This window comes from Erinaceus europaeus, chromosome 17, assembly GCF_950295315.1.
Source record: "Erinaceus europaeus chromosome 17, mEriEur2.1, whole genome shotgun sequence".
Taxonomy (NCBI): domain Eukaryota; kingdom Metazoa; phylum Chordata; class Mammalia; order Eulipotyphla; family Erinaceidae; genus Erinaceus; species Erinaceus europaeus.
The window spans coordinates 53,297,118-53,323,090 of record NC_080178.1 but is presented as its reverse complement, the minus strand read 5'-3'; the positions used below and the strand labels follow the sequence as shown (position 1 = coordinate 53,323,090).

General features: G+C 43.0%; 1 pseudogene; it reads right to left on the bottom strand.

The window, feature by feature from the left end:
- The window catches only part of LOC132533795 (NADP-dependent malic enzyme, mitochondrial-like), a 321,330-nt pseudogene extending 297,232 nt beyond the window's left edge, over positions 1-24,098 (bottom strand).
- Positions 24,099-25,973: the final 1,875 nt, after the last annotated feature.

Genomic DNA, 25,973 nt, shown 5'->3' with positions numbered 1-25,973 from the left:
CAAATCACGCAAGGATAGTCACACTGTATTTAATTATTATTTAATTTATTTAGATTCATTGGGTTTAATGTTATCTATATCATCTTCCATCTTGTCAGGTTACCAGGCCACAATGGCATTTCACAAGACTTAAAAAAACAAAGGAGAGGGAGTCGGGCTGTAGCGCAGCGGGTTAAGCGCAGGTGGCGCAAAGCACAAGGACCGGCATAAGGATCCCGGTTCGAACCCCGGCTTCCCACCTGCAGGGGAGTCGCTTCACAGGCTGTGAAGCAGGTCTGCAGGTGTCTATCTTTCTCTCCTCTCTGTCTTCCCCTCCTCTCTCCATTTCTCTCTGTCCTATCCAACAACGACGACAACAACAATAATAACTACAACAAAAAAACAAGGGCAACAAAAGGGAATAAATAAATAAATAAAAAGGAGAAAAAAGAAATGTTACGGGGGTCGGGTGGTAGTGCAGTGGCTTAAGCGCACTGGCGCAAAGCTCAAGGACCAGTGTTAGGATCCCGATTCGAGCCCCTGGCTCCCGACCAGCAGGGCAGTCGTTTCACAAGCGGTGAAGCAGATCTGCAGGAGTTTATCTTTCTCTTCCCCTCTCTGTCTTCTCCTCCTCTCTCCATTTCTCTCTGTCCTATCCAGCAACAACGGCATCAATAACAACAACAATAAAAATAAAGAAATGTTTGCAAAACTCATTATTAAATATAAAAACAAAGTAGCAGGAGTCGGGCAGTAGCACAGAGGGTTAAACATACGTGGCACTAAGCACATGGACCCTGTTAGGATCCAGATTCAAGCCCCAGGTTCCCCACCTGCAGGGGAGTGGCTTCACAATCAGTGAAGCAGGTCTGCAGATGTCTGTCTTTCTCTCCCTGTCTTCCCCACCTCTATCCATTTCTCTCTGTCCTATGTAACAATGACAACATCAATAACAACAAAAATAACTACAACAAGAAAAAAATTGATTTTCCCGTTGTCATTTTATAAACAAGAAAAAAAAGTTGGTTTTCCCTTTGTCATTTTAGAACTGACAGTTCATGAAACAGGGTAGCCCATCTACCAAGAGACAGTGACATATATTCATTTAAGCTGATTCAGTATCCACACTTGAGGATAAGAAGTCTGATTAGCAACAGAATTTGATAACAAAAAAGTAATACATTATATGGGGTATTTACTTTGGAAATCATAATTTTGTCTCTGCCAGACAAAATCACCTTCAGTTCTAGGCCCTTTGGTGTTCAGAGACTTCAAGTGGTTTATAGGAAAAGAAAATTAGAAATTCTGTCTGAGAATGCATGGTTCTTCAATATGGGCCCTGCTACTTCACTACTTTCATCTTTTCCCACCCAAAAGCTCATTGCATTTGTAACTCCAGGAAATTCACTTCATCTGGGCAACTGGTTAGTCATCTTAAGATTATTATGAATACTTAAATTTTATTTAAAGTCTCAGAAAAGAAAAAAAGATGAAGAGACTTGTAGTCATGTCTGAAAGCAGTGGCCGTTTCACTGCCATAATCAGGAAGGATGTAGGCAGACTGTGAAGTGACTGCCAATCCCATGCACAAGAATAAAAACAAAGAGGCAAAGAAGTAAGAGAGAGAACTGATGATTGCAGAGGACAGTCAAGAGTGTGCGTAGGAAATTACTTGTTAAGAAGTGTATGATTAGAAAGCAATGCATTTTGATGGTATAAAGAGATGTCATATCAGAGGATCTGGAGAAACACCTCACATGTTACACTGGTTGGTGCTCCAGACCACTGGGGTAACAAAGCTGATGCCATATGCACAGTGGAGAGGAAGCTGCAACCCTAAGAGTATATGGTGAACTTCCAGAGCAGGGTAAAGTCAGTGAAAGCTCTTGGTCATGGAAATGATGATGATGATGATGATGATGATGATGATGATGATGATGATGATGATGGCAATGTGGTAGCTAAACTGAACTCAATAGTTTGTGAAGACAACTCTACTATTTGTATTTTGAACATAATCTGCTGAGACACTGAAACGTCACTCAGAAACAATAGGATGCTCTGGATCTCCCCACCACACCATTACCTTGTATTAAGAAATCAATTAAATAATTTTACAAATCCTTTTCAACCTTTTATTTATATATTATTGTATTCAGACAGAGAAATTGAAAGGGAAGGTGGGGATAAAGAGGGAAAGAGGGGTGTTCGTAGTAGTACAGTGAGTTAAGTGCACATGGTGCAAAGCACATAATAATCCTGGTTTGCAGCCCCCGACACCCATCTGCAGGGGAGTTGCTTCACAATCGGTGAAGCAGATCTGCAGGTGTCCATCTTTTTCTCCCCTTCTCTGTCTTCCCCTCCTTTCTTGATTTCTCTCTGTCTAATCCAACAACAATGACAGCAACAATAATAATAAAAATGACAATGATAAACAACAAGGGCAACAAAGGGGAAAAAATAGCCTCCAGGACTAGTGGATTTATAGTATGGGCACTGAGCCCCAGCAATAATCTTGGGGGCAAAAAAAGAAAAATAAAGAGGGAATGAAACAGAGACACCTGCAGCCTGTGTCATAACTCGTGAAACTTTCCTCCTGCAGGTTGGGACGAGGGGCTCTGAACCTGGTGCCTTGAGCACTGTAATGTGAGCACTTAACCAAGGTGCACCACTGCATGGCCCCCAAATCAAATATTTTTGCAGTGTAATTTGTTGTAACCTGGGAGGTGGCACAATAGATAAAAATCTGGGCTCAGAAGCACAGTGTCCCCAAGGTTGACCTCCAGCAACAGCGTGTGCCAGAGTGACCATACTCTGGTGCTCTTTTCTCTCTACAATAAATATTTTTTAAATAACTCTTGTTAAAACACACTAGTTTTAGCTGAAAGCAGAAGCACACTAGAGTTTGCAGTGAGTAACACCCTAACACTTCCTCTCCACTATTCCAACCTTTGGGTCCATGATTGCTCAACAATTTGTTTGGCTTCATATGTTAACTCTCTTTTCAGTCACCAGGTTCCAGATGCTATCAGGATGCTGGCCAGGCTTCCCTGGATTGAAGACCCCACCAATGTGTCCTGGAGCTCTGGTTCCCCAGAGACCCACCCTACTAGGGAAAGATAGAGGCAGACTGGGAGTGTGGACTGACCAGTCAACGCCCATGTACAGCGGGGAAGCAATTAGAGAACCCAGACCTTCTACCTTCTGCAACCCACAATGACCCTGGGTCCATGATCCCAGAGGGATAGAGAATGGGAAAGCTGTCAGGGAAGGGGATGGGATATGGAGATTGGGTGGTGGGAATTGTGTGGAGTTGTACCCCTCTTACCATATGGTTTTGTTAATTAATCCTTTCTTACATAAAAAATAAATTTTAAAAAAGGATTGTTTTCCAGGACTGCTAATATGATTTATACATAAGTGCTTATAACTATACAGCATAGCACATGTTGTGTAATATTATAATTATAACAAGTACCTATGATGTCATTGCAGTTTTCCTAATAATCAAAATTATGATATGCTACTTTTACTGGGTGGTTAGATGTATAGATGAATTACTAGGAAGATTAGACATGGAAAATCATATTCACAGCTGGGGGGACAGCATAGTGGATCTGCAAAAGACTTTATTATTTATTTTTATTTTTTAACTTATATTTATACAAAGAAAACACTGACAAAAAACATACTAAGAGGGATACAACTTTGCACAGTTCTCACCACCAGAACTCCATATCCCATCCCCTCCCTTGAAAGCTTTCCTATTCTTTATCCCTCCGGGAGTATGGACCCAAGGTCATTATGTGGTACAGAAGGTTGAAGGTCTGGTCGGGGCAAGTTTGGACTCCCATAAAACATAGTCTTTGTAGAGAGAAAGATAAGAATATTAGTAGCCCACACAAACAGAATTACATTTCCAGCATGTTTTTTATTTATTGTCTTTTTCCTTGCAAAGTTGAGACTAAATGCTGAAAAAGAGAGGTTCATGAAGAGAGCAGACTAGAGGTCCAGGAGGTGGCATAGTGGATAAAGCACTGATTCTCAACCATAAGGTCCTGAGTTTAATCCCTGGCAGCACATGTACCAGAGTGATTTCTGTTCCTTTCTCTCTTTGTCATTGACAAAAATAAATAAATAACATATTTTTATAAAAAAGAAAGCAGTCTGTAAATTCAGCGTTGCAGAAGTTATGAAAGCACACAAGAACCAGAATGCCACTTTTATGTAAGAGTTGTTTCTGCCTCTCTGTTGCATATAACCCTATTTGGAACTATTTGAACCTATTCTCTGGAGGGCAGATTGAAGGGATGCCAGTGGGCTTTGCAAGAGTGACATTTCCTCTGGGTGGCCACTCCCCATAGACCCAGAACTGAGCTCTCCACATGAGGAAGAACCTCAGGTGAGCTATAGGTTCAGAAAGTTCAAGAAGCCTCATTTGAGGTGGTAGTGAACATGCTTGACCAACACTTTCATGTTTTTAGTCACTATGGCTTCTTTTTTTTCTCTGCCTAAATAGTCCTCTTTTCAAACAATTATCTAGTTAACCCGACAACTCTCTGGACATATAGGTAGCCCACTGTATTGCCTTTGTTCACCATGTAGGGTTTTGGCCTGGGGTAGAGCTTAGTGGGAGATTCTGGGATTGCACACCTGTGACCCTGGGCTTTGACTGCACACACACACACGCACACATACACACACACACATATACACACACACACCATAGGGAAGAAAAAAAAGAAAGACGACCTCTGTCAGTATACCCCAAAGCTGTAGCCTTCACTCTGGCTCTCTCTGTTCCAGCTGAAACACAGACTTTACAGACAGTCCATCTATGAGCCCATGGGCACTTCACCATCTTTGGGAAGAACAAGAAAGCAGCAGTGAAGCATAGACTGTATGAAAGAACAAATGGAAGCCAGTGCAGGAGACAAAAGAAAAATTAGCCGGAGCCACATTAGAAGTCAGCAATAAGACCAACACATGCTACAGAAAAACCAAGAACAGTAAGGGGCCTGGGCCCTCCTTCCCCACCATAAACCTCTCCTCCTTCACCTCCCTTTCCTGCCCGCTCCCACTTGACACCTTACTAGAAACATGGGTGGACACATGGAGAGTTCATGACTGGCCCTAGCTCACCCCACCCTGCTTCTCATCTCACTCTCCCCAGTCACCCTCTTAGGCTGTCCCTTGTCACTCACCCCCTCATGAGATGAGGTTTTAGATCAGTTAATGGAAACGAGCAGCTTTGTGTGGGAATTCATTGACCAGAAGAGGGTTTTGGCTGAAAGTAAGCAGTCCTGGTCCCTTCAATTATCTGAGAAGTAGGGTTCACTGTGTGGGCTCATGGCATTGACTTTTTCTTTCCCTTTTTTTGTTTTGGTGAAAATTTTTATTTATTTTGGATAGAGATAGGGAGAGAGGCAGAGAGAAACCTGCTTCACTTCCCTCCTGAAACTGAGGACCAGAGGCTTGAACCTGGGTCCTTGCACACTGTAATGTGTGCCTTCAACTAGGTGCACCACCACCTGGCCTCCAACTTTACCTCTTATTCAAAATAGTGAGAGCAAAACTAGATTTCCCACTGAATCCAAAGGAGAGAGGACTTGAGGGGAGATGGTGGCAGTGGATGGAGTCAGACTCTTGCCTTCCCTCCAGGCATTTAGCAGAAAGATGTGCAGAAGAGGATCGAAGGAACACCATCAATCAACACCTGAGAAAAGAATGGGATAAAGATGTTGTGCTGAAGCATCAGCGAGATGAAGATGCCAAGGCCTTTGACAAGTAATTGCCTTCTGGGGCTGCAAGTTGCCTCCTCTCCCCATTTCCTCCACTCTGATCTGGGGATCTATAGAGCTTCATGCAAACGAGTGGGGATTGCCAAGGGAACTCTATAGAGGACAGAAATCTGGGTTTAGTGTGGGATAGCTGTGCTGCCTGCTAAATGTCTACCAACTGTGTTTTGGTCTGCCTCTACTCTAGGAAGCTTTGTTTTCCTATTGTGGAGGGTGAGGAATAGAGTGTGGGCATTTCTCTTTGGAAATAATAAGTTTGAAGCAGAGAGAGTGACTTTCCATCCCAGGCTTCCTGAGTGTTCAGTTAAGAGGGGAGCTGAAGAATCATGGGTAAATGGGCAGTCAGTTAGGAATGGAGTCATGGGTAATGGGTGCTATACAAAGTGAGACACCCAGCAGGGAACAGGCCCAGACCATCCACCCAGAGGGTGCCTGTCCCCTCTCCTCAGCCCTCTCTCTCTACTCACCACCCAGGAGCAGAGCCTCTAGCCCCAGGCCATGAAGGCTGACAGCTAGCCTGGGAAAGGCTGATGATCTTTTGTCTTATGTTCATTTGTCAATGGGGAAAGTTAACATGTGCCTGACTGAGAATGTGAAAAACTTGACAAAACAGATGGAGCCTATCCCTTCAGATGCTATCAAAGCCTCAATATGCCAAACTTAATTTTTCTGCCCAGTGCTCACCTCAGGCTTATAGTGGAGTTGGGGATCAAACTGGAACATATAAGGAAACAAAAATCATTTGCAAAACCTCTATGCTATATCAACAGCCCCCAAGTATTCTAAATGACTAGTTAATAAATTGTTATTGTGGGTAACCCATGGATAACTCCTCATGTTCCTCCTTGCTCTTCTACTCTTCTTCCTCTCTCTCTACTCCTCCTTCACTCTGGCTGATGATGACACAGAGGATTGAACTTGGGATCTCAGAGCCTCAGACATGCAAGTCTTTTGCAGAACTGTCATGCTATATTTCCCACTAGGATATAATCTCTTCTAGAGAAGATGTTTTGATTTTAGTGGAAGGCATTTTCTCCCCCTCTCCCATGTAGGGCCCATCATTTGTGACAGTGAGTGAGAGGAGAAGGGCAGGCTGGGGGCAAGGGGAACAGGTACTGGGGGGGGGGGTGTCACTGTCCTTGTCTCCTTTTCATAGTTTTGAGGAAGGCCTCTCACTATTGCCTGTGCCTCCTCCCCAATTGTCCTGGTATTAGGGGCTAGAGGGTTGAGAGTGGACTGGGGGGCTTGAGGGAGGAGGCACCCAACTGAAGAGGAGGCACCCCACTAAACAACCCCAAATACCACCCCCTACTGGGGATTAATTGAACTGCCTCTACCCCATTTAGTACCCCAAAGCACTCTATCCCATTCAACATCCCCCACCCCAATCACCATCCTTCCACCTTCCCAGTCCACACTCAGGCCAGCTGGGGACAAGACATCCAGCCTAAGACTGGTTGTGGTGTGCTCGCCTAAACCCCTACATCCACCAGTCCACCCCACACCACCCCATCAAACCCCCTCCAATTAGGCCACCCTCTCTCCCCGCAGTCCCCATCCCCTGTCCACCCTCAACCTCACAGCCCTGATACCAGGACAGCTGGGGAGGAAGCACTCAGTCTAACTTTGGATTCCCTATCTGTCCTCCCCCGCCACCCCCCACACCACAGAGAGGAAAAACAAAAGAAGGATCTAGAGGATGAAAAGATTCTGTGGAGATACCACTCTAATCCTAATTTCTTTGCTTTTTCTTTTTGCTCCCTGCTTTATTAGGTCCATTATGACCTGCATTCAAGAGCTATGCTGAGTATCTGTCAACCAGCTTCTCCTACACTCTTACATTCTTCTGCATGTTGGGCCCCAGAAGACCTATTATTACCTTTAACCCCACCCCCATATTGCCCCTGTTTAGCAGGAAGCAGCCAGAATGACCTTGGCACCCTATATGACCAAAAAGGTCAGAATGATAAATCTGGGAGTGCCTGACCATTGAAGGCGCTTGTGGCTAAATACACTCAGTCATAAGAATGTGTTACCCAGCAATACTAGCCCATCCCTGGAATGCCTGCTGGAGGCTAGCAGTTTCCTAAATCACAGACTCACCACACTTAACATCATGGAAAATACCCACTGAACTCTCACCTAAGTTTCTTTTTCTCCTCAGCTATAAGAATCTCCCTCCTTGACCCTGGCTGCGACTTCATGCCCACCCCCACCCCCGGCCCACTTGGACCTGAGAACCTTGCCTCAGGAGCACACAAATAAAGCCCTTGTTGATAATATTCATGGCCCGACTTTTTCTGTCAGGTCCATTTCGCCACCACCCACCAGACCACACAATCATGAGATAGCAGGCAGGCACTGGTCTCCACAGACAAGCAAATGATGGGGTGGCTTCCACTGAACACACACAGGGCTGTGAGAACAAGGATTCTGAGTTGATGTAGACACTGCACATCAAGCTGAATTGGGGCCACTCCTGCAACCCGAGGGGCTCAGCCTATCAAACCCATCAAGCCTGGCCGACACTCCTACCTATGATGGTTGTGGGCTTCTCCCACCACACCACCTCCTCCAAGGAGCCCATCTCAGCATTATCCTGGGCGAAAGTCTCTTTCTCAGGGCTCAGATGGCTCCTCCCCTGCAAGAGAGAAGGAAGGCATGTGGCTGTGGGAAACCTAGGCAGTGTTGCTGCAGCTGAGTCACAGACAGTACTCTGTGTACTTCTGAGAGAGAAAGAAAGAGAGAGAGAGAGAGAATGGGAGTTAAAGAGACCATAGCTCCTCCAGTGTGGTGGGGGGCTGTGCTCAAACCTGGGTTGTGCACAGGAGAAAGGAGAGCACTATCTGAATGAGCTATTTTGCCTGTCTCCCTCAAAGCCCCCACCCTAACCCTGTTTCTTTTGAATATGTATATATATTTCATATATATAGTTTATATTTTTTAAAAGATTGTATTTATTTATGAGAAAGAAGGAGAGAGAAATGACCAAACATCACTCTGGCACATGTGCTGACGGGGATCAAACTCGGGACCTCATGCTTGAGAGTCCAAAGCTTTAACACTGCGTGATCTCCCGGACCATGTAGTTTGCATTTCTTTCTAACATTTACTTATTTACTTTATCTTATCTGATAGAGCAGAGAGAAACTGAAAGACAGGGGGAGATAGAACCTACAGCACTGCTTCATCACTTATGAAGCTTTCCTCTTGCATATAGCACAGACCGGAGGCTTGAACTTGGGTCCTTGTGCATGATAATACACACACTTAACCAGGTGCATCACCACCCATACATATATATATGTGTGTGTGTGTGTGTGTATTTCATATATGTATATTCTAGAGGGATTGCATTATTTACCCATTTATTTTTTTAAACAAAGTACTGTTCAGTTCTGAGTTTTGGTTGTGCTGGGGACTGTACCCGTACCTCAGAGCCTCAGGAGTAAAAGCCTTTTTGTAGAACCACTGCAATGTCTCCTCAAGTTGCTAACCCCCAGATTCTTGGTCACCTGACAAAACCTTCAGACCAAATGGGTCAGGAGGGCTGATTAGTGGGCCAGCCTCCAGTTGAATTATTTATTATAGAAAGGTGGGCTTGTTGGAGGCCTGCCATCATGACTGGCCAGCTGTCACTGTGGGTTCACTGTCAGCCCTGTGTCACAGTGAGGCAGAGTTTGGGCCACTTAATGGAAGCCACAAGTGGACAGTGGGAGGCATAAAGGTGATGGGACCTGGTGTGCAACCCCCACCCTCCCCCCATGGATTCCCTGGCAGGTACCACCAGGGCAAAACCAGGGAGGACCTGATGGGCTTCCCTCTACCCAGCCTGGTGGGGAGTTGCTGGCCTCCAGCAAGGACTCTCCTGTTACAACCCCCTTTTTGGTGGTCGCTGGGACGTTCCAGGTCCCAAACAGAACAGCAGTAATCCCCTGAATCAGAGCCATGCATTTCCTCTAAAGTTCTGTAGAGAGTCAGCCCAATGATGAAGGACCCAGGCCCCCACCTCCACCTCCCAACCCCAACACCAGGACTGCTTTACTTGGCCTGCTCTGTCTCAGCATGGTGGCAGCCCTGACAGGGCAAGAGGGAAAGGCAGGGGGCAGCAGGTGCAGCATGCCCAGCCACTGGGTTGGTAGTGAGCAGAGCTGCTCCCCAGAGACTCCTGTCCCTGTAGTGTCCCCTGCCTGCAGTCACAGGCCCATGTTGGCCCTGGGGACAGCTATCCAGTCCCCATAGTTGAGGGCTCTACTCTGGACCCTCCTGGGTACTTCCACCCCAGGACATCCTTGTCAGTGTCTGCTAGAAGCTCCTCCCACATCCTGTAGGTCTTCATGGCCACCAGAAAGGGAACCCATTGCTCACACTTCATCATTCCCTGCAAGTGTAGATACCAAGGATATCTGGTCTTTCGAGACAGAGAGGAGAGGAATCTGTCATATGGCTTCACTGCTCATGCAGCTTCCTGCTTCCTGTTGCAGGAGGACTGTGGGCTTGAACATGGGTCCTTGAGCATGATCACCTGTATGATCTACTGGCCATGCCACCATATGACCCCATATATTAGTGCTTTAAACATTTACTGTATCTGCCCCAGGTCTTTGTTAGCTTTCTCTGTGGACAGAAGCTGAAACTGTGGCTCACAAAGGTGCTCTTGTACTAGCTGGCTGCATTATTTAGAATGCCCTTTACATGTTTCATTCCATTTTTTTTTTGCCACCAGTGTTCTTGATAGGGCTCAATGCCTACATGATATATATATATATATATATATATATATATATATATATATATATATGATAGATGTTAAGAGACAGAGAGAGATTAAGAGTGAGAGAGATAGAAAGAGGAGACACACCATGGCACTGATCCATTGCTCAGGAAGCTTCCCTCTTGTAGGTGCTCCCATGTGGTGTCCAGAGGCTCGACCCTGAGTCCTTGAACAGTCACAGATACATGCAGTCATGTAGTACTCATCTCCCTGGATGCGGCCATAGTCTCCAAGGTCTAGACCAGGGTGCAGTGGCTTAGCAAAGCCCCAGCACTCTCTCCCAGGTCACAGCGAAGCCTCAGCCATGAGGCACTGGAGCCCTAGTGGCACGCTGGCAGTAGGTGGTCTACATTCAGCATCATAGGCAGGCACTGGCATGGGATGATGACCCTGCATGCCATGTAAAGCACCAGCTTGCCCACTCGGATGCCCATGCCGTAGCAGCCCAGGTCCCCCAGGCCAAGGATGTGTTCCCCATCTGTCACCACCACAGCAAGCAAGACAGGGGGAGTGCTCCTGCAGTGGTCCTCCTCTGGATGCCAACCTGCCTGAGCCAATGTGGGCCCCTGTCCCCTCGACTCCCCTTTAAGGGTTGGTGGTTGCTGCAGGCTCAGTGGAGGAAACCCATCTGCCATCATCCTTCAGAGAAACCAAGGCTACCCTGCACCAGGATCTGGGTTCAAATCCTCAGCCCCCATGACACCTGGAGGCCTTGTTCTGACTCACTCTCCCTCTGTCAGGCCTTCCTGTGCATAGCTGACAGGTGGGTGAGTCAGGCCTGACAGGTGTGTGCTGACTCTTCCCTTTGGTGCTGTGGTGGCTTTCTTTCTGGTCCAGGCTGAGAGGACCCAGTCCAGCACAGAGCAATAGTACAGAAGAGAAGATCCCTACCTTAATGTCATCCTCAGGCCATGAGTTGAGTATGGTGGCAATGTGGCCCTTGTCATGAATGGTGGTGAATAGCCCACTAGGAGAGACACAGCCACAGTCACCAGAGGACTCCAGAGCACAGGCATGCACATAACCAGGCTCTGTCCTCAGGTCTGGCTAGAGGTTGTTATTTAGGAAGCCACATCTTGAGTGCAAACCTCCTCCCACTAGACTGTCTATTCTGTGGGACCAGAAAATACCTGTCTACTCACCGGTGCCACCCCAGAGCCTACCCTACCATCACCCTCCACAGGGCACTTGTGAGCTTGTTGGATCCAGGACACTCACATACACACAAGTGTACAGGTCTACATCTTACTTTTTTGTTTTTCGTTTTTTCAGTGAATAGAGCCTCTGGACATATGATCAGAGTCACCTCAAAATGAGGATGACATGGGACCAGGGGCATGACCTAGCAGTCCATAAATGAGGGTGGAGGAGGGTTACTTTTGCTAGAGAGTGATACCATAGCCAGGTATTTCCTGCTAACTCCCTGGGGGACTGGATCCAGCTAATAGGCATTTGGAAACCCTAATCCCAGTGAAATTACTTGGAAACTGGGTTTTTTTTCCTGACACATTCAAGGTAAGAGCACCTGTCATCTAGTCTGTTGTTTGTCTCCAGAGAAGAGGGGAAGAGAGGGACACACAGGGAGAGACTGGCATGTGGTGGTGGTGGGAGACTGGGTGAATGCAGCAGAATCCACAAACTAAGGAGGGAATAGGCTTGCTTGTGAAGTTCAGAAGCTACAGAGGCAAGACAGGACTCCACCCCCCCCCAACCCCTGGCATATTTTTTAGAAAGCACATGACCCTGCCAATACCTTGATCCCAGGCTGCATGCCTCCAGCATTGAGATGAGACATTTCACTGTTTGAAGGCAGAAGTTTCTGATGTATTTTTCAGAAATAAGATGCGGAGGAATCAAACTCAGGGGCTCATGCATGTGCTCTGCCTCTGAGCCAGCTCTGCAGACCATCCCCCGCCCCAAGCAATTTTCCTGGGAGAAATAATGGTTTATAGGACAGTTATTGACATCTGAGTACCATTTCTTATATCCTTGTGATAGGTAGAGATCTCCAGGGACAATAGACACATGAATAAATGTCCAGTCACTGATTATCAGAGAAATGCAAGCAAGAACAACAAAGAGATGCCAGCTGTGAAAATGTTAGACATCAGAAAGGACAGAAACACCAACTGCTGGCAAGGGGATGGGGAGAGGGAAAGCCTTCTATACAGCTGGAGGGAATGAAAATTGGTACAACTCCTGTGGGAAGCAGTCTGGAGATTCTTTTTACTGTTATTATCTTTTCCTTTTATAAATCATCCACATGCCCCATAGGGTTGAGTCTCCACCAATACATCTTGATGTGAATGTTACCAATGTAGGTGACTGTGACAGAACCCACAATTCGCAACTCTGGCTACTTGTCTTTGTTTATAGAACATGTTCTTGACATCTTTTAATTTTTTTATTATTTATTTATTGAGTAGGGGAAGAAAGAAATTGAGAGAGAAGACAGAGACGAAGAGAGAAAGAGCCACTTGCAACAATGCTTCACCTTTTCTGAAGCTTTCCCCCTGCAGACAGATATGTGTGTGTGTGGACCAAAGGCTTGAAATGGGTCCTTGTGTATTTTAACTATTGTACTCTGCCAAATGCACCACTGCCTGGTCCCCATCCTTGACATCTATAGAGCAACACATCTCTCTATTCTTTTCCCTTTTTTTCTTTATTATTTTTCTTAATGGCTTTTTTCTTAATGGCTTTTTCTTAATCTCTTCTTCTTATTGTCTACTGTGAACAGTAATGACCATTAAAAAAGAAAAAACCCGGATTTCGGTGATAGCGCCGCAGTAATTAAGTGCAAGTGGTGCAAAGCGCAAGGGTAGGAGTAAGGATCCCGGTTCGAGACCCTGGCTCCCCATCTGCAGGGGAGTCGCTTCACAAGCAATGAAGCAGGTCTGTAGATGTCTATATCTTTCTCTCTCCCTCTCTGTCTTCTGTTCCTCTCTCTATTTCTCTCTGTCCTAATGACGACATTAATAACAACAACAATAATAACTACAACAACAATAAAACAAGTGCAACAAAAGGGAAAATAAAAAAAAGAAAGAAAAATCTTGTAAATGTTGGCACCTATATGGAAGGACTGCAGGGGATTTTGTTCGAAAGATGCCCTGTGGGAGTATGGAGGTAGCGCAGCAGATTAAGCACATGCAGCACAAAGCACAAGGACCTATGTAAGGAGCCCGGTTCAAGCCCCCAGCTCCCCACCTTCAGGGGAGTCGCTCACAAGCCGTGAAGCAAGTCTACAGGTGTCTATGTTTCTCTCTCCCTCTGTCTTCCCCTCATCTCTCCATTTCAGTCTGTTCTATCCAAACAAAGATGATATTAATAACCATAACAATGAAAAAAACAAGGGCAACAATGGGAATACATATTTAAAAACAACTTAAAAAAATAAATGATGTCCCGTATGTTTATGGTTTTGATTTAAAGCTTTTTAAAAATTTTTTAAATATATATTCCCTTTGTTGCCTTTTTTTTATATTGCTGTAGTTATTATTGTTGTTATTGATGTCATTGTTGTTAGAAAAGACAGAGAGAAATGGAGAGAAGAGGGAAAGACAGAGGGGGAGAGAAAGACACCTGCAGACCTGCTTCACTGCCTGTGAAGTGAATACCCTGCAGGTGGGGAGCTGGCAGCTCAAACCGGGATCCTTACACAAGGGGAAAAAAGGGGGAATAAAAACATCCAGGAGCAATGGATTTGTAGTGCAAGGACCAAGTCCCAGCAATAACCCTGGAGGAAAAAAAAAAGAGAGAGAGAACTTCTCTAGTCTAAATAACATCAAAAACATAAAGGTTCAAGAAGCCCAGAGGTTCCCAAACAGAATTAACCCAGACTTAAAGACACCTCGACACTTCATATTTAGAATGGAAAGGGATAAGGATAATGAAAGGATCCTGAAGGTAGCAAGAGAAAAACAAAGAGTCACCTACAGAGGAAAACCCATAAGATTAGCAGCAGACATCTCCACACAAACACTACAGGCCAGAAGAGAACAGCAAGATATCTATCTAGTGCTCAATGAGAAAGGCTTTCAGCCAAGACTACTGTATCCTGCTAGACTGTCATTCAGACTAGATGGAGGCATCAAAACCTTCTCAGACAAGCAACAGTTGAAAGAATCAACTATCACCAAGCCTTCCCTGAAAGAAGTTCTGAAAGGTCTCCTATAAACAGTCAGAACACCATAATTATGTCATATATCAGAACACACTAAAAATCTATAATGATGCTAAAATATATTCAATCTATGATATCAATAGATGTCAATGGTCAGAATTCACCTATTAAAAGGCACAGAGAAGGAAGATGGTTCCAAAAACACAACCCAACAATATGATATCTACAGGAAACCAACATAACTCAACAAGAAAGGATCCCAAAGGCTGCAGGAGAAAAACAAAGAGTCACTTACAGAGGAAAACCCATAAGATCGGCAGCAAATTTCTCCACACAAACACTAAAGGCCAGAAGAGAATGGCAAGATATCTATCTAGTGCTCAATCAGAAAGGCTTTCATCCAAGATTACTGTTAGACTCTCATTCAGAATAGATGGAGGCATAACAACCTTCTAAGACAAGCAGCAGTTGAAAGAATCAACTATCACCAAACCTGCTCTGAAAGAAATTCTGAAAGTTGTATAAACAGTCAGATCACCTTAAATATGCCATATAACAGAACATTCTAAATATCTACAATAATGATGATAAAATATCTTCAATCTATGATAACAATAAACATCAATGAGGGAACCAGGCAGTGCCACACCTATTTAAGCACTCACGTTACAGTGCACAAGAACCTGGGTTCAAGCGCCTGGTCCCCACCTGCAGGGGGAAGATTCACAAGTGGTAAAGCAGGGCTTCAGGTGTCTCTCTCCCTCTCTATCTCCCCCTTCCCTCTCCATTTCTGTCTCTATCCAATAGTAAATAAATAAATAAATGTCAATGGCATGAATTCACGTATTAAAAGGGGCAAAGTAGAAACATGGATCAGAAAGAAAAAAAAAGTCCTATGTTGTCTGTAGGAATCCCACCTATCTCAGCAAGACAAACACAGACTCAAAGTGAAAGGATGGAAAACTATCGTATGAGCCAATGGACCACACAAAAAAGGACAGGAACAGCTATGTGTATATCTGACACAATAGACCTTAAAATAAATAAAATTTAAAAAGATAGGGATGGACATTACTTAGTGCTCAGAGGATCAATCAAGAGGACTTAATGATGATCAACATTTATGCAACCAAGGAGAGGCTATTTAAATATATCAAATATCTACTGCAAGAGCTACAGCAATATATTAACAGCTAGTAACACAGTCATAATAGGGAACTTAAACATACCACTCTATTCACTTGAAAGATTATCTAGGCAGAAAATCAATAAAGAAATGAGAAAGGTAAATAAGGAGAGTAAAAATGGTGACGTAATCATTTTCAGCCCATCTTGGATGGAGCTTAAAGAAATCATGTTAAGTGAAATAAGTCAGAAACAGAAGGATGTATATGAGATGACCTCATTCACAGGCAGAAGTTGAAAAACAAGATCAGAAGAGAAAGCACTAAGTTGAACCCCAACTGCAGGTGGTATAATGCAGCAAAGTAAGACTCTGGAGTTAATGAGTGGGAGAGGGAGTTCAGGTCTTGGGACAGGATGATAGAGGGCCTATTGGGGGATGTAGTGTTGTGTGGAGGAGTGGGAGGTGTTATGCATGTACAAACTGTTGTGTTTGCTTTTGACTGTAGAGCATTGATTCCCCCCAATAAAGAAGAAAAAATGAATTTGCATCTACAGGGCTGTCGTCATCTGCATTTCTATTAGAGAATGTGCACTAGGTAGAAACCACCGGTTTGCATTAACTGGAGCAGTGGAGCACCAGTCCAAAGACAGTCTGCACTAGACACACCAGTGAAGGGTTTTGTGATCTGGCCTCTGGGTTCCAGTCTAGGGGTCTGGGACTTGGCAGCTCTGTTAGCATGGGGTTACTTACATTTTATCATTTTCAAGACAAGTTCATGCTAACTATGCAGTGAACAAGGGTGTACAAGGACATCTTCAAGGGCCTAGACATGAGTTTATTTGGAAGTAGTTCTACTTTTCCTTTTGTGAGCAACATCTAGTCTGTTTTCCACAGGGACTGCTCCACTTTACCTACCCATCAACAGTACACCCAGGGCCTCTGATTTCTTCTCCTCTCAGCACTCATTTCTGTTTGAATAATATCTACTCTAGCAGGTACTGAGGTTTTGGCTTGCATTTCTCTGGTAAGTACTCAACTTTTCCCACAATCCTGTTGTAGATCTTCTTTGGAGGAATATCTGGTCAGTGGTTTTGCCTATTTACAAACTTGAGTTATTTGGTGTCAGACGCTTTGAGTTCCATGAGTTCCCTTAAGTTATCATTTTGAATATAAACCTGCATTTAGATATATGATTTGCACAGATGTTATCCTATTACATAGGTTGTGTCTGGAGGAGTCACAGATTCTAACTCAACTTAAAATCTAAGAAGAGTAAAGTTTTTCTTCCTTTCTCTGCTGCTCATTTGTCATGTCTGCCTTTCAAGTTTTTTGTGTTTTTGTTTTTTATTTTATTTAACACAGTTCTGGCTTGTGTATGGGGAACAGAAACTGGAATTTTAAAACCTCACGGAAGAGAGTCTCTGCATAACTATTATGCTATCTCTCCATCTCTCAATTTCTATATCTGTAAATTACAATTCTTTTTCTTTTTTTTTTTTTTTTTTTACCAGAGCAGTACTCAGTTCTGGATTATGGTGGTGTGCGGGACTGAACCTGGGACTCTGGAGCATCAGGCATGAGAGTCTCTTTGCATAACCATTTTGCTATTTACTCCCACCCTCTAATTCATTTTGTAAAATATTTTTTATTATTGAATAGAGACTAAGAGAAGTGGACATGGAAGAAAGAAATAGAGAGGGAGAGAGAAAAACCTGCAACACAGCTTCAGCACTTGTAAACCTTTCCCCCTGCAGGTGGGGACCATGGACTTGAATCCAGGTCCTTACACATTGTAACATGTGCACAACCAGATGCAACACAGCCCATCCTCTGTAAATTATAGTTCTAACTAATAATTTATCTTGTAATTAGTCATAACTTGATACTTGTTAAAATGTTCTGTACCAGTGGTATGGGATTTAGCCTACTAGGTAAAGTGTTGGACTCTCAAGCGTTAGGTCTTGAGTTCGATCCCCGGTAGCACATGTACCAGTGATGTCTGGTTCTTTCTCTCTCCCCTATCCCTCTCATAAAAATTTTTTTAAAAGTTTTGTACCATATTCTGAAATTGCTGATATACTGCATACCACAGTCACAGTCTAACTTGCATGGCTGATAGTTTCGCTTTCACCTGAACACAGATGATGAAGAAAAGTTTTTGTAATTTGTTATGTAACAGGGAATGTTCATAAATAGGACCTCTTTTTTAATATTTTATTTTATTTTAATGGGAGAGAAAAATAGAGATACAGAAAGATTAGAGTGCTGCTCAGCTCTGGCTTATGGTGGTGCTCAGGACTAAACCTGGGACTTCAGATCATCAAGCATGAAAATCTTTTGCAAAGCCACGATGTTGTCTCCCTAACTATGAATATGACTTTCTGTATGTCTAATCTTTCTATCAATTCATCTATACATCTAACTACCCAGTAAAAAGAAGCATAAAAGATCATTTTTATCATCAGGACAACTGCAATGACATCATAGGTACTCGTTATAATTGTAATAACACATAACATGTGCTATGCTGTATAGTTACAAGCACTTTTGTATAAACTGTATTAGCAGTCCTGGGAAACAATACTTTATCCCTATTATGTGTCTCTCACTGACAGTAACCCACTTAGTTGCAAAGTGACTGCCTTGCTGATGAGAAGTAGAGATGGAAGACTTAAATTTTTATTTTATTATCACACTCTTATTTTTTTCTTTCTTACCAGAGCACTGATCAGCTCTAGTTTATGGTGGTGCAAGGGACTGAACCTGGGACTTTGGAGTCTCAGGCATCAGAATCTCTTTGCATAACCATATGTTACCTATCCTACCACCCACCCCGTCTGTCCTTTATTATCTTCTTAACACAGTCATCACATACTTTATATCCCATATTTGTATCAGTCAGCTAGAGGGTTTGGGTCATTCTTTGGGAGGCACCAGATCCCAGGAAGAGTGTTGACTTCACTAGAAGGAAGAAGAGTTTCTGTTGCCAGCATGGCTCTCCACTGAGTTTCCCCAGAGTTCTTACCCCTGCCTTGAGTGCCTGTGCTCCTGGTGAAACCCAGCTTCCTGTGTGCCTCCCTGAGGAAAACTCTTGACTCCCAAGTCTCTCTCTTCCTCTTTGGTTTTGCATGAAAAAGGTCATCTCACTCTCCTTAGTGTCCTAAGCCCACTCACTCTGTACATGCACATTAATGAAATATCTTGTTGGCTGACGGCCCTAGCAATAGTCCTGATGGAGGGGGCTGGAGTGAAGCAATTTCTAGGGAAAGCCTCTGCTCTGGGAGGTGAGGGACACTAGTGATAAAGTGGCACTAGTGTCAAGAGAGATCAAGATGCTCTCTGCACCAGTGTTCCCAGTCCATTTCCTTGTGGGCCATATGTATGTAAACTATTCTATTTTACTGGGCCAAGAGCTATGAAAACCTGTGTGTGTGTGTGTGTGTGTGTGTGTGTGTGTGTGTGTGTGAGAGAGAGGGGGGGGGGAGAGATGGGGGAATATAGTGGGAAGGAAAAAGAGAGATACCTGCAGCACTCCTCTGAGCTAGTCAAGGCTGGGAGCTTGAACTCAGGTCTTTGTGCCCTACCTGGCATGTCACTACCTGGCCTCCATATAGAATTTATTCCTATAACTCTTACAACAAAATCTGTGATGAAAGGTAGCTGTGCAGGTAGAGTATAGGACTTTGCATTTGTGGTGCAATGGTTTTGTGACCTGGCGTCAAGTATGGGAGAGTAATGCTGTTCTTTCCCTCTTTTTAATAAATAAACCAAAAACCCAACACAAGATACCAATGTCCATGTCCAGTGGAGAAGCAATTACAGAAGCCAGAACTTCCATTTTCTGTACCCCATAAAGAATTTTGGTCCATACTCCCAGAGGGGTAAATGTCAGGGAAAGGTGACTACAGGGCTCTGAACTCCAATTTCATCAGGAACCAGAGAGAGAAGGAAAAGAAAGAGAAAAAGAAAAAAAAAAGGGGGGGGACTCACAAGTATTTAGTGTGACTTAGAAAGGAAGAGGAAGCAAGATCATAGGGAAAATGGGGAAATATATATATAGAGAGAGACTGACAGTTGTACAAATAATAGTCAACCTATATTTGTGATCTTGGGAGAACAAATGCAGTATCCTATGGAGGGCATGGGGATAGAAAACACTGGCAGTGGGAAAAGCATGGAATTATACTCCTGTTATCTTATAATTTTGTAAATGAATATTAAATCACTAACAAAAATATTTTTAAAGTTAGGCAGAGAGAACCTATAATTCTATTCTTGAAAATATATGCAAGAGAAATGACAGCACATGCCCATTAAAAAAACATGTATACAGGGGACAGTGAGATACTTTACCTGGGAGGGTGTCTGCTTTGCCAGGTGCACCACCCAGGTTTGAGCTACTGCTGCACCACATGGGGGCACTATCACACTGAGGAACGTTTTGGTGCTGTGGTATCTGTCCCTTTCTTTACAGAAAAGTGAGGCCCCAGAGAGGACAAAACAAAAACAAAAAAATAAAATAAACCTTGTACATGAATATACACAGCAACATTACTCATAACAGCCAAAGATGCAATCAACCCAAAAGTATGGCTAAAATGCGGTCTATCCATCTAGAGAGACAGCTCACGATCTAGGGGACATGCCTTGTCTAATTGTGTGGGTGGGACTCAAGCACTGGCACCAAGTACAAGGTGACATGGAAACAGGGGCAGCTCTGGAATCGTCTGTCTCTACCCCTTTCTAGCTGAATGAATAATCAATCTAAGAACAATGAAATAACATATAAATGAGGCCCCAGTTCCACTGAGGGAAATGTGGCATAATCATGAAATGGAAAAAATATTTTTTAGCAAAAAATATGTATTATACATGCTGAAAATGAGTAAATCGGGAAAACATGCTAAATGAAGGAAGGGACTCACAAAAGACTGTACTGTGTGTTTTTGGTTGCATAAAAAACACTGGAAAGGGAAATTTGGGTTAGGAGATTGCATAGTGGTTATGCAAAAGACTTTTTTTGCATTTTTAATATTTATTTATTCCCTTTTGTTGCCCTCTTTGTTTTATTGTTGTAGTTATTATTGATGTTGTTGTTGTTGGATAGGACAGAGAGAAATGGATAGAGGAGGGGAAGACAGAGAGGGGGAGAGAAAGACAGACACCTGCAGACCTGCTTCACCGCCTGTGAAGCGACTCCCCTGCAGGTGGGAAGCCGGGGGCCCTAACCAGGATCCTCATTGCAAAAGACTCTTATGTCTGAGGCTCTGGGGTCCCAATGAATCTCTGGCACCACTTTAAACCAGTGCTAAATAAAGCTCTGGTCAAAAAATAAATAAAAATAAAGGTGATCCAGGAGCTGACACAGTGGCGAAATTGTTGGACTCAAGCATGAGGCTCCAAGTTCAGTCAGTACATGGTAGTGTTCATGCTGGAGTGAGGCTCTGGTTCTCTCTTTTAACAAGTAAAATAAAGATAAATTTATATTTTTAAAGACAGATTTGGAAAAAAGTACTCTGGGGGGTACTGGGACACCAGCTGCAAACTGTATTATGTTTTCTAATGTATTGGATCCAGAAAATGGAGACTATTTCTTGCCTTACACATACTGTTTACTTGTATTCATTCATACCTTGTCTTCTATGACAGCTCATTGAATTTGCCTTCCCCAAATCCAGTCACAATAAAACTGCTAAGATGCCTTTCTGCATGAGCTCTTTGGGTTTCCTTCTCCTTTCAGAAGAGATAACAGGAGAAATTTAGTTTCTTCAGTATTCTCCAAATCTAAACTGCCTAAACGCTAGCTGAGCTCTCTATTAATAACTGAACTTAACAGAAGATAACTTGGCATATTACCAGAATTTAGCTTTCCTGGATATATATATATATATATATATATATATATATATATATATATATATATATGACATTTATTAATAAAAAAATAAGTGTCAGTGTATCTTTTCCCATTCAACTGCTATCACAAATGACCTCAGACTGGGTAGATGGTAACACAAGATTTCTCACAATTCTGGAGACTGCAAGTTCAAGATCAAGGTGCCAGCTTGGTGTGAGCCCTCCTCTAGGCTGCAGACTGTTCCATGTAATCGACATACCAGAAGGCACTAGGATCACACGACAAATGCTTCCAGGCATTTCAAATACAAAGAAACTCACACACATAGATAAATGTACTCATTTATGGTACAGATTCCAGATCTAGAAGTAATGCCACTATCCACTGGAACACAGATAAAAAGGTCTTATCAAGGGAGTAGGGTGGTAGCACAGCAGGTTAATCGCACATGGGGCAAAGCACAAGGACTACATAAGGATCCCGGTTCGAGTTCCAGGGTACCCACCTGCAAGGCGGGAGGGTGGTGGTGGTGGTGGTGGTGGCGTTTTGGGTGTCGCTTCACAAGTGGTGAAGTAGGTCTGCAGGTATCTACCTTTCTCTCCCTCTCTGTCTTCCCCTCCCTTCTCGATGTCTCTATCTTATCCAACAATAACAACAACAAGGGCAACATAAATGGGAAAAATGACCTCCAAGAGCAGTGGATTTTTAGTGCAGGAACCATGTCCCAGTGATAACCCTGAAGGCAGAATAAATAAATAAATAAATAAATAAATAAATAAATAAATGTCTTATCATAAAAAAAAGACACAGAGCAGATATAAGGAGGGAAACGGAAGGGCAGTGGACCATATGTGTAATTTTGCTTTTCTCTTTTTAAGAAGAGAACTGCTTGGAGTCGGTTGGTAGCACAGTGGTTAAACACACATGGTGCAAAGTACAAGACCCAGCATAAGGATCCCAGTTCGAGCCACCGGCTCCCCACCCTGCAGGGGAGTCATTTCACAGGCAGTGAATGAAGCAGGTCTGCAGGTGTCTTTCTCTCCCCCTTTCTGTCTCCCCCTCCTCTCTCCATTTCTCTCTGCCCTGTCTAACAATGATGACATCAATAACAACAATAAGTACTACAACAATAAAAAGCAAGGGCAACAAAAGGGAAAACAATTAAATAAATTATATTTAAAAAAGAAAGCAGGGCAGAGGGTAAATAGCATAATGGTTATGCAAAGAGACTCTCATGCCTGAGGCTCCAAAGTCCCAGGTTCAATCCCCCGCACCACCATAAGCCAGAACTGAGTAGTGCTCTGGTTTAAAAAAAAAACAAAAAACAGAGAACTGCTCAGCTCTGGACTTCTGGGGCCTTTTACATGAACGACTGTTGTGTAGATTGCTAAGCTACTTATAGCCCAATATTTTATCTTAAAAAAAATGGAAGTAGTGAGGATGAACGTGATAGCATCAGACCTGTGTGCACAGAGGGTCTGAGATTGAGCACTGGCACTATATACACCAAAGATTTTCTTGTTTTCTCTCTCTCTCTCATCCACATGCTCTCATCAGTAAGCAAAATGAAGAGAAAAAAAAAAGTAAGTGGGATAATGGTTATGCAAAGAGGCTCCAAAGTCCCAGGTTCAATCCCCCGCATCACAATAAGCCAGAGCTGTGTCTTGCTCTGGTGTTTCTCTGTGTCTTTCTCTCTCTGCAACTCTCTCAAAAATAAAATAAATAAAATAATTTTTAAAATTTAGAACATATATGTAAAGTATAATAGTTAAGCCTAAATGTCATAGAAATCACTATAAACAGAATTCTCTTGTTCTAGCACACATACAAATAAATGTTAAAAAAAAACTCATCAAAACATTTACAAATACTAAGATACTTAAGCATATACAAACAAACTAAAAGCATTCATAAAGTCAGTAATTAATGTCATATATCCACCTTCATTTTTTTAACTTTCCAGTACCAGGCTATTTTTTACTATATAAATTTTTTATATTTATTTATTTTCCCTTTTGTTGTCGTTATTTTTCATTGTTGATGTAGTTATTATTATTGTTACATAGGACAGAGAGAAATGGAGAGAGGATGGGAAGACAGAGAAGGGGAGAGAAAGATAGACACCTGCAGACCTGGTTCACTGCCTGTGAAGTGACTCCCCTTCAGGTGGGAAGCCGGGGGCTTGAACCGGTATCCTTATGCAAGTCTTTGCACTTTGTGCCACATGTGCTTAACTCACTACCCGACTCCCCACCAGGCTTATTTTTAAAGTATATATTGTTTTTTAAAGGAGTAAGGAAATAAGATGACATTACCCGAGTGAAGGAGTCAACTGAGGACACAGCAGCATAGCCTACAGGAGTTTGCTGAGCCACGCTATCCAGTAATTCCACTGAAATTCCAATCTGAGCAACAGATGGAGTCCACACCATATTCATGGCTCCAAAAGGATGCTGGATCCCTTCTCCTGGAAAAAAAAAAAAAAGAACATATACACATATTTCAAGCCTAACTGGGGTCCATATAAATTAATTCATAAATAAGTAAGAACTTCCAGTGTAAATGCAGTAAAAGAAAGCAAGTTCTGATATAAGCAGTCAGGGAAATAGCTCCGTTGGTAGAGTGCAGGACTTGCATGCAGGATGCTCCTGAGTCAATTCCCAGTGCCACACACACCTACTGGAGTGGCACTGTGGCTTCTGTCATGGAATCTAATGGTTTACCACCTATGGAATAAACTCAACCCTTTAAAAATCAGTTCTGAAGCAGACTGGGAGATGGCTAAGAGTGTTGGAGTCTTAAGCATGAGGACTTGAGTTCAATGCATGGATTGCCGGAGCAATGCTCTGTTCTCTCAGCTTCATGTTAATTAATAAATTAAGTGGCTTGCTAGGTGGGGTCAGGAATGAAATACTGGGCTTGAAAGCATAAGGTCCGAAATCTTGATCCCTAGTTTCACATGTACCAGAATGATGCTCAGTAGTTCCTGCAGAGTAGTTCAGACAGAGAAGGGGAGAGAAAGATAGACACCTATAGACCTGCTTCACCACCTGTAAAGTGACTCCCCTGCACGTGGGGAGCTGGGGCTCGAACTGGGATCCTTAAGCCAGTCCTTGCGTTTTGCGCCATGTGTGCTTAATGCACTGCACTACCGCCTGACTCCCAATAAATGTATTTTTATAATTTTTATTTGCCCAGAATAATTTTTATTTGCCCAGAATTAATCCTCTACACCAACATAACCATAGCTGAGCAGTGTTCTAGCTTAAATATATATATATATATGTATATATGTATGTATATATATATACATACATATATATGTGTGTGTGTTATTATTTGAAAGTGTGCTTTTTTAACTGTAAAGAACGAGTTTTTACCATATTGCTAAATAAAAATACAAATCATCACATAACATTTCCCCCATCATGAAAAGTAGCTTTTTCTAAATTGTATTAAATTAGTATAGCTGGAAGTTGACAGAATAAAAAGAGAGAAATCAATGAATGAGAGCAAGTATCAGATAAAAGATTTTCAATGTTAACTCTGAGGGAAGAATGGTTTAAAGACTTTAAGTACCAGTTTTTAGGGAAGGCAAAGTCACACCAGCTATCTGACAAGATCCAAGCATGGTGGGGGGCCTCTGCAAGGTGAGTGGCCCTGGATTGAACCGAAACCACTCTGCCTTTTTGTTCCACAATCATGATATTAATATTGGGTATTATTGGCTATTTTATAAGATTTATTGGTTAATTTCCAAATGACAACTGAGAAAATGGCAAGTTCCTAAAGAGAATGCTGTTTAACAAAAAACAACCCCTTAAAGACCCCCTGACTAAAGAGGTCCAAAACAGCAATTGGCCAATTATCAGATAAGCTGTCTGTAAGGCAATTCCTAGCTCCCCCCGCCCCTTTATCATCCCAGTACCTACACCCCTAGCAGAAAAGGTTAGAGGGAAATATAGAGAGCAGTGGGTTCTTCCCACAGCCTTGAGAAGCTTATAGAATAGGGGTAGACTGTTAATTTGCTTCATAAAAACTCACCTTTTAGAAACAATAGCTACTCCAGGAAGCTTGCTTAGGGATAATTAATCATAGTTAAAATTAAAGCAAAAACAACCATAAGAGCTCAGAGATCTTAGCTCAGTGATGCTAAGGCACAGCATCAAAGCCATTTCTATGAAACATGAAAGTTTCATTTACAAAATAAAAAAGGGGGAGATGGCACAGGCACTGTCATGTGACCTGCTTTCACAGTACCAGCTTTGCAGGAAGTTCAGCTAGGCTGGACTCTCCAGGATAAACTGAAACCA